At 35.3% G+C, this 8,781-nt stretch overlaps 1 protein-coding gene across 1 annotated transcript in view; it reads left to right on the forward strand.

The window, feature by feature from the left end:
• Nucleotides 1-2,294: 2,294 nt before the first annotated feature.
• The window catches only part of LOC108744480 (LIM domain transcription factor LMO4-B), a gene marked incomplete at its 5' end in the record, with an annotated part of 151,005 nt that continues 144,518 nt past the window's right edge, over nt 2,295-8,781 (forward strand). Inside the window, 1 exon segment of the mRNA XM_018480268.2 lies at nt 2,295-2,333.

Genomic DNA, 8,781 nt, shown 5'->3' on the forward strand with positions numbered 1-8,781 from the left:
TGGTAATTTTTTACATTAGTTGACATTGGAATTGAGACATGAAGTTTAGTCAGGTAGGTAGTACTCACCAAGTAAAGTAGTGTAGTAGTATTTACTAGAATTTTGTTTATTATTTGTTTAAAAATGAATGTGAGTGAGATACAGGCCCTTAAAGTTTTCTTAATCGGAGGAAATTCCGGTAGGTACGGCCCTGGCTTCAGCCTTCCGTCAGCTGTTCCCGCCAAACATCGTTTGTCCTAAAACATATCTTCCTAACATTATTCTAATGTATCAGCCCGCCTTCGGCGGGCAGGGGCATTAAACAAGTCTGTCATACATCTACCTAACTAAATAATGACGTCATCAAGCATATTTGGCGAGAACAGCTGACGAAGGATTGCAGCCAGGGCCGTACCAATCGAAATTTCCTCCGATTAAATAACTTTAGGAGCCTGTATCTCAAGCTATATTGGTTTCCGCACGGAATTAATGCTACCACACGATTCTACTTGGTGAGTACTACCTACCTGACTAAACTTCATGTCTCAATTCCAATGTCAATTAATGTAAAAAATGACCAAAAAGGTTATTCTAAGAATTTTTTGTACTGTGAGATGATTTTTGGAAGCCGCTGTGTTTAAGGTCAAAGGTGTAACGAGCCTAGGTCATAAATTCTTTTAAACAGAAAGGAAAGAATCTGCTTTGATTATTTTTTTAATGAATTGTAAATCATCATCATCACTTCCACTCCTTCCTATCCGGAGCTAATCTTCGCAGTTCACGAAAACTAGAACATGCTACATCCTTAATTATTTGCGAACAGTAATCTAATCTAGGTCTACCTTTACTCCTCTTAACTTGTGTTTATGCCTCTAATATGGTCATTACTACACCTTCCTGCCTGAGAAGGTGTCCTACCAACCCATCTCGCCTTTTTTTTATTGACTTCCATAAAGTCCTATGTTTTCTTATTCTTTCTAATACCTCTTCGTTTCTAACCTCTATCCACGGTATTATAATCATTCGCCGGTATCACCACATTTCGAACGCTTCTAACCTTTTCTTTTCCCGCCGCGCTCACCGTCCATATTTCCCACCCGTACATCACTGAGCTCCAAACATACACTTTTAACAATCTGTTAAATATTTAACAAAAACCAAATGTACATTCATAAAACAGAAACCGATCAATGAGCTTTATTAAACAAATATGAGCAAAATAGAAAACTGATCAGTTTTAAAAAACTAAACCAAATAAAACGAAATGAGATACCCTTACTCAAGAGTATATAGTCTTCGGGCACCTGTCCTAAAATGATAGCTATCAGGGCTGCGAAAGAGATTCCGCTTCATACGTAATACTGATCAAGATCAGAATAGACACATTTACACCCTTGGACGCTATCATGTGTACTAGCTGTGGGAGAGAGGTGTCGGCTCCCGATCGATGGTCCTCATACAATGCGCCTTCTCCCCACAATCCCTTCAATCGCGCACTGCACTATCGCAACCGAACGACCGAAGGGATCTACCTGGTCCGTTACAAAGACTATAAATGCATTTTAATAACAGTATTTTTAACTGAAACTTTTTATGGAGCAGTATGAAAGTTTCGAGATTGAGAGTAAACTCGTCGAGCTAACAAAATCTGTTAAGTGAGAGAGACGGAAATAAGTGAGAGAGACGGAAAAATTATACGAAGATTCGCACAAAGAGAATACACCGAGAATAGTTGCCGGGCATTAGTCTCAGTTTATCAGAGTCGTTATAACTAGTGCCAGTCTTATTAATTAAAGAATTCATTCTTGTAACATAAAATTGTAAACCGTAAGTTCACTTTTGACGCCGTTTGTTTTGACTAACCCATAATCTCGTTATTACTTATGTAAATATTACTTGTAAAGGTTCTTAATCCGCAAGAACTGTTGAAAATTACTGCCACATAGGATGCATGCATTCAATCTCCTTATTGACTGCCCTGGTGTTCGTTTCTTATTGAATTACACTCTACAATTATCCAATGAGAATGACTTCTGTGGATGTTTTGAGTAATGTAAACGGAGATTTTATTAATACAATGAGGAGTATTCTCAAGCGGATAAGATTAATGTACTTATGTACTCTAAATTTTATAGTGTAAATTTTCTACTTCTTCACTTCGCATATTTATTGAATAATTGACATAGATATATCATGTAATTGTTGTATGCAAATCGTATTATACTGCTCTTGATTCGAAAGGAAAACGATATCTATTTGTTGCTTTTACTAGTAAATATTAGCCGAACTTACATTAACATTACCTTTGTTTTCAGGTGCAACCGCCTGTCATTTGGATATCGTTTGATAATCAGGTGAGTGAGCACATGATTTCTATTATTTAGAATTTCTTTTAACGCCCAAATAAAAAAATACCTTCGATTAAGATAATAGTGCAAGTGTCTTTTTTTCTGCCGCAATTATAGATTTCAAAATTTGAAATGTAAAAGAATCTTGTCTTATTAAAATAGAATTCAACAATTATTATGAGTTATGATGAACGTAAATTTTCAAGAGCAACAACTTATCTGTATAAGTGGATTAGCATTTATTTACAGATGTTTTGATAAATAAATAAATATACTGTTGGTTATATTAAGATTGGCAATTTAACTGTAATAGTAATGGAAAATAGTAAAACTCCAATTATACTTTATTAGTCAGTAACAACAGAAACGTATTAACTCAAAGGGAGCTTCTTAGGAACTAAATTTTAAAATGTACAAAAGGTCTCTGCAGCCTCCTTAGTGCCATAAAACCCAGATGTGGCCTAAAAATGACCTGGATATTACGAATACATATTTTTATAAAACTAAACTCATCGTTGATTTCCAACATATACAGGTAGACCCAGATTAGATTACTGTTCGGAAATAGTTAAGAATGTGGAACGTTCTAGTTTTAGGTAAATGCGAAGATTAGCGCAGGATAGGAAAGCGTGGAGATGCGTGTCCAACCAGTCGTAGGACTGACAACCTTATGGTGATGAATAATATAAATATGTAGGTATGTTGTAAGTGTAAGTATTTTTCTTAACATAATTCTCCGTTAAACAGACATTGTATATAGAATTTGTACTCCGGAGAGGATGTTTTGTCCGAAAAGCGCCTTAATGGTAACTTAACGCCTTTTGACGTTTTCTTCTGGTTCATGTGTTCAATTTTTTACTCTTAACTACGGCGTAGCATGAATGACTTTCGAGAAAAGAAAAGTGTCCGCCCGTAAAATGTAACAAGAACGCCGTGACGGATTACGCAGTCTAGATTAAAAAGTTTTATTGGTTAGTTTTGTACTGACAGACCTGTAATTCGTGACCGCTCCCGTAAAAGTGTCGGTTTCTTTTGTCCCACACTTGAATTAAACGATAGGATAGTGTTAATTTATATTTTAAAATATTTTACCTTTAAGAGCATGGGCAACAGTAAGCGGCCATCACGATGACTTTACCATTTTGTTTGTCGTCTTGTATTAGCAATAAGACCGTTAATGATAATTCTCCGTTGCTTGATGTTTTTTGTTTTAGGTTTTAAAAATAACATGCCTAATAAGTGACAAACTGTAAGTGTAATATTATCTATATTTTGACAATTTGTTATTAGTATCGTAAATAATTTATTAGAGGATGACTTTGTTGAATAATTAGAATACTAAAAGATCAAAACATTTTATAATAATCTGTAACAATAATTTCAGCACCTACAGTGATTTTATTAGTTTTTATAATTTTACTGCTAATCATCAGCTATTGATGTGCTAAAAGATTTAACTGGGTAATTACAAAAAATAGTTTCACTATGTGCTTGGGTGCAGAAGGTTACGATCATCATTATAAGGTCGTCAGTCCTAAGACTGATTGGACACGTACCTCCACTCTTTCCTATCTTGAGCTAATCTTCGCATTTCCCTGAAACTAGAACATTCGAAATGAAGAGGTATTAGGAAGAGTAGGAGAACAGAGGGTTCTATGGAAGTCAATAAAAAATAGGCGGGATAGGTTTGTAGGACACGTTCTCAGGCATGAATGTCTAGTCAGAGACATATTAAAAACAGAAACAGGAGTTACGAGGAGTATATGTAGACGTAGATTAGATTACTGTTTGCAATTAGTTAAGGATGTGGGATGTTCTAGGTTTAGGAAAATGCGAAGATTAGCTCAGGATAGGAAGGGGTGGTGTGCGTGTCCAACCATTCTTAGGACCTTATGATGATCAGAGTTTACTTCATAATGTATCTAAATTATTTATAAGGTGACCGTCATCGAAGTGAAGAGATTCCCAAAATTAATGCAAGATTTGAATTAAATAAAAAATCCAATTTTTATTCTTTAAATTGTTATTTTTCTATTGAATCGTAAAGTAAACAGGATAGGATTAAGTACTGGAAATGGTCACCACGGCTTTGCTGGCACATATCTACACTTTCGTCGAAATTTTCTATGACTATTTTGCATAAATATGACTGAATTTCGTTGATGAAGCGTTTAATTTCCCTCTTCTATGCACGTGCGCTTGCGGGCTTTTTGGCATAAAGGCATAGGCCTTTGACGTTTATACATCAATATTATTCAGTTCAGGCAGAAAAAGTTGTGTTATCACGTCGCGATATCGAGCAATAGTAACTTTTACCTGCTTGACCAGCTTCATTTTCGAAAAAGTATGATGTGTGGTCCAACGACGTTTCCAGTCCAAAATTTGCATCAAGCAGTGACACGTTAAGGATGCATGTATTTTTCGACAAATGCGGCATTTCGGACGGTCAACAATGCTTCACGCTGAAAATGATTTTGTTCGAAAAATCGGCATCCACTTGTTGCTGTTCAATAATAATCCATGCAGCGAACTCTCTCCGCTGTGCGTGGTTATTATGTCATTAGGCTTCAGTTCTTGTGTCAATTGAACTTTATAAGTATGGAGACATAAATCTTCCGTGAGTTTACGCTGCAGGGAGCTTTTTGAAATTTGCAATTCTCGTCCACTACGCCCAATTGATGTTGCTGGACTTTCATCAATACTCTCATATACTACTTCAATATTGACATCTGAACGGTCGGTTTTTGGACGATTAGTGCGTTTATTATCATCATTATCCAGTCTGTTTGAATTTTTCAATTACTCTCTTTATAGTTGACGAAGTTAAATCAGAATTCCGACCATATTTTGTATGAAATTTTTGGACTGTGGCCTCCAGACTCGTCATTTTTGAAATACTATTCAACAATGAAAACACGCTGTTTTATCGTGTAACTAACCCTAAACTATCAGCTATCAAATGTTTTCTTTTTAATACAATTGCCACCACTTTGCTGCATGGATAGGAGCAATGTGTAACTGGATAGTAGCAGAGAATTTCACAATATTATCCTTATTATATTCAGAATTATTGCAGATGCCCTAATTTGCATATGGACACGGCTTTTTAGATTGGCAAGATAATTTTTCCGAAATCACAAGGTAAATAATGGATAATTAGCCGTAAATTGTCCGTAACCTCAGCAGTAAAGTTCGACTCAGGACAATCGACTAACTGAAAGACTTTTTCAGAGTTGCCCTATTGTTCATTTTAGATAATTTTGAACAGTGGTTTGGAATGTAGCAGCATAGTTTGTGTTCAGACTTCTCACTGATGATCAAAAGAATCAATCTTCCAAAAAGTATCTACGCATCCGTTAGGGAAAATAGCGTTAAAAAAAGCAAAAATGGCCTTTTTCAACCTAGAAAAACAAAACGAAAGTCAAAAATTTTTATTGTCGCTTCAATGCTTAAATATTTTTCCATGAATGTATTATTACATATATTGTCGCCAAGAGAATACGGTAACTTTTTTTAAATATGCAAAATACTGTATTAAACAATGTAAATTAATCGTTGAAAAAAAAATTATTGATCTTTTCCTCAATTTTGAGGTTTTTGAAATCTATAGGATATAGTAGATGTCACGGTGGCAATTTAAATTCGTTGAACGCGATTGGTCAGTTACGGATGCCACCTTGTAGATTTTGTTTGTGCTTTGATTGGTTCTTTCAAATTTAATAAAGAGCTCTGTCCCGTGACCAGTTTGCAAGCAACAATCTATGGATGTATCGTTCAACTTGCAACATTCCAGCTATTCGAACCTTACGTAGTGAACACAACAGTGGTTCAAATGAAAAATGAAACAGTAATGAATTAAATAAAAATGCAAATAGATCATTGTAACAAATAAGTTATAAAAAAGTAAGAGAAAGTCAGGAAAGTTATAAACAAAGCTTGCACGATATAAATAAAAAAACACTTAAAAATGAAGAATGTGGAATATTTTGAGAAATGATGTACGAGATGTAGCAACTAAGTTCCGATAATATAGTTGTAACTTCCCACCTAACAATACGACGGGGTTAGAACTCACGTTGTTCTAAATTTTGAACCTTCCTTTAAAATCAGTAGAAGGAGTAAGTTGGTAGGTTGTATCATTAAGATTACTTATATTATATATTAATGTGAAAATTAATTTTTAATTTCAATCCCACTACAAACTACCTCTAGTTAATGAGGGAAAAATTTGTTGCTGTTGTCACAACATTGCCGGGACCTTTGGCTTTACGCACCAATGCTCAGAGCTCAGGTCCCGGGTTCGATTCCCGGCAAGGGTGTGACAACAGCAACAAATTTTTCCCTCATTAACTTGAGGTAGTTTGTAGTGGGATTGAAATTAAAAATTAATTTTCACATTAATATTTTTGTTGACCCCTATTAAATGTCAAAATGTTTCATAGTTACGTATATTATGTTATGAATTTACTACGTCGGTTTGTTCAAAGTAATTGTTTAATTTGAAACACTTAGAAAAGGATAACGGAATTGCAAGAATGCGCACAACGATTTACCTACTAGTGTACCTATATAGAGTGTAACAAAAATAAGTGCCGATCTTGCAAGTGGTGATAAAGCACTGTAAAAGATGAAAATTAAGTAAATGTTTGCATTTCCGAATGTTCACCGTATTCTAGAAAAATGTAGTTGAAAGTACAGATAAATTCAATTACGGTCCTGATTTATAAATACGGCCCGCAACACTGCACTCAGACAACTGATGATTATCAGCGTCAGTGTAGCATTTGTTTTTTTTTTTGTATTGTTTATTTGTTAGATTAGATTAAGTGTGATTCAGGGTGTTTATGTTAACAGCAAACCTCTAGTACAGAGCCGGGCAAACTCGGCTCTTTTGCCTCCCGAGTGCTCCTCAAGGTTAACCAAGTAGCTCCTCATTGATCCTGCGAGTGTGAGTGAGATAATTCTTTCCTTTTCTTAACCCTTCCATTTCGTAGGTGAGTCCCCTCTTCCATAACCAAACCCAATAGTTTTGCGAACGTAGTAACGAAAATTTTCGTAGGTATTATTTAAGTTGCGTGAGTGAGTGGCTTCGCTCGTCTACGGGATGAAGGGGCTTGATATGGGAGTGGAAAGGAGAAGAAAAAGACAAAACAAAATTATTCATTACTGCTTACTCTCTCGTACTCATTGAAGGGTATGGAGTGACTCAAACTAACCTCATGTAGCGGCTCCTGCGAAGTTAAAGTTTGCCCGGCTCTGCTCCAGTAGCCTTTTATTCTCTTAACGCTTAAACCTTGTGCAGTTCAATAAAATAATTTAGCAATACAACAATTATTAGCATAGGTCAGTCACCGTAGAACAGTTGTTACAATAATGTGTCGTAATACGTTTTTACGGGTTTGAATCATATTACTATTATAGGGACAGAGAGAGAATAGCAGAGAACGTTGACTTTTCTCTGTAAGACAATCTGTGAAGGAAAAAAGAATCCTTGTCATTTGCAGCGAGTGTAAACCTTGCTTGAAATTGGATTTCAACCACGAGTGTACAATTTGTGTACGGTGGTTTCGAAAGAAAAGTGCTGCACAGCCTAATTTTTTACATAGTGCGTTGTTTACAGACAAATTTGCATCACGCAGGACGGAATTTTAAATAATAATAATCATTATTAGTGGGACGCAAATTAGCATGTCGTCGGTAAATGTATGGTCCGTAAAAAGGGTAATGCGCCTTGACACCTCAGCGGTGGTGTGCAAAGTGTTACCTGTAATGTATTTATTTAATTGATCTAGTACATACAAACGTTATGTGTGTTTTTATCTTAGACGTTCCATAATCTTCAATGTTTACATTACATTCGCCATCCAATTCAAGCACAGAGCCGAAGTCGGATTGTAAATTATTGTGATTTTCTTGAAAAAAAGTTGCCCTTAAGGAAGTTGTTTCACGACATTACTAGTAAAAAGTTTATGCTAGAGTGTATCGTACAGTCAGTTAGTAGCCGTGATACCTAAGCCTAAAACTTTTTGCTGTTACTGCACTATTCCCAGCCAATCCCGTACCGCTCTTCATTCGTGTATCCCTTCTACTACTTGAGTGCGATAAATTGTTCGTTATTTATTAATTAATATCTCAGAAACTGTGTTGTAATAATTAATCAAACTTTTTTCAAAGAAGTTATTAGACATTGTTTAATCTTTCTGTAGTTTTTTAAAACATTTGTAAGAAGGGATTCCAAGTTAACATTGTATTTCTAGTTAGCCTCGCCGGTATCCTGTATAGTACAATGTATAAGAGCCGCAAAAACGCGAACTTTGAAATTAAATATCTCTGAAACTATATTGTCCAATAATTTCAGTCTGCACATATAGGTGAAGAATAACTTAAATAATATTCTGTCAAAATTTCAAAAGAATCCTAAGAAAACGCTTTTCATGGAACAACTACCTTAACA

Source organism: Agrilus planipennis, unplaced genomic scaffold (assembly GCF_000699045.2).
Source record: "Agrilus planipennis isolate EAB-ADULT unplaced genomic scaffold, Apla_2.0 scaffold29, whole genome shotgun sequence".
NCBI classification, from domain to species: domain Eukaryota; kingdom Metazoa; phylum Arthropoda; class Insecta; order Coleoptera; family Buprestidae; genus Agrilus; species Agrilus planipennis.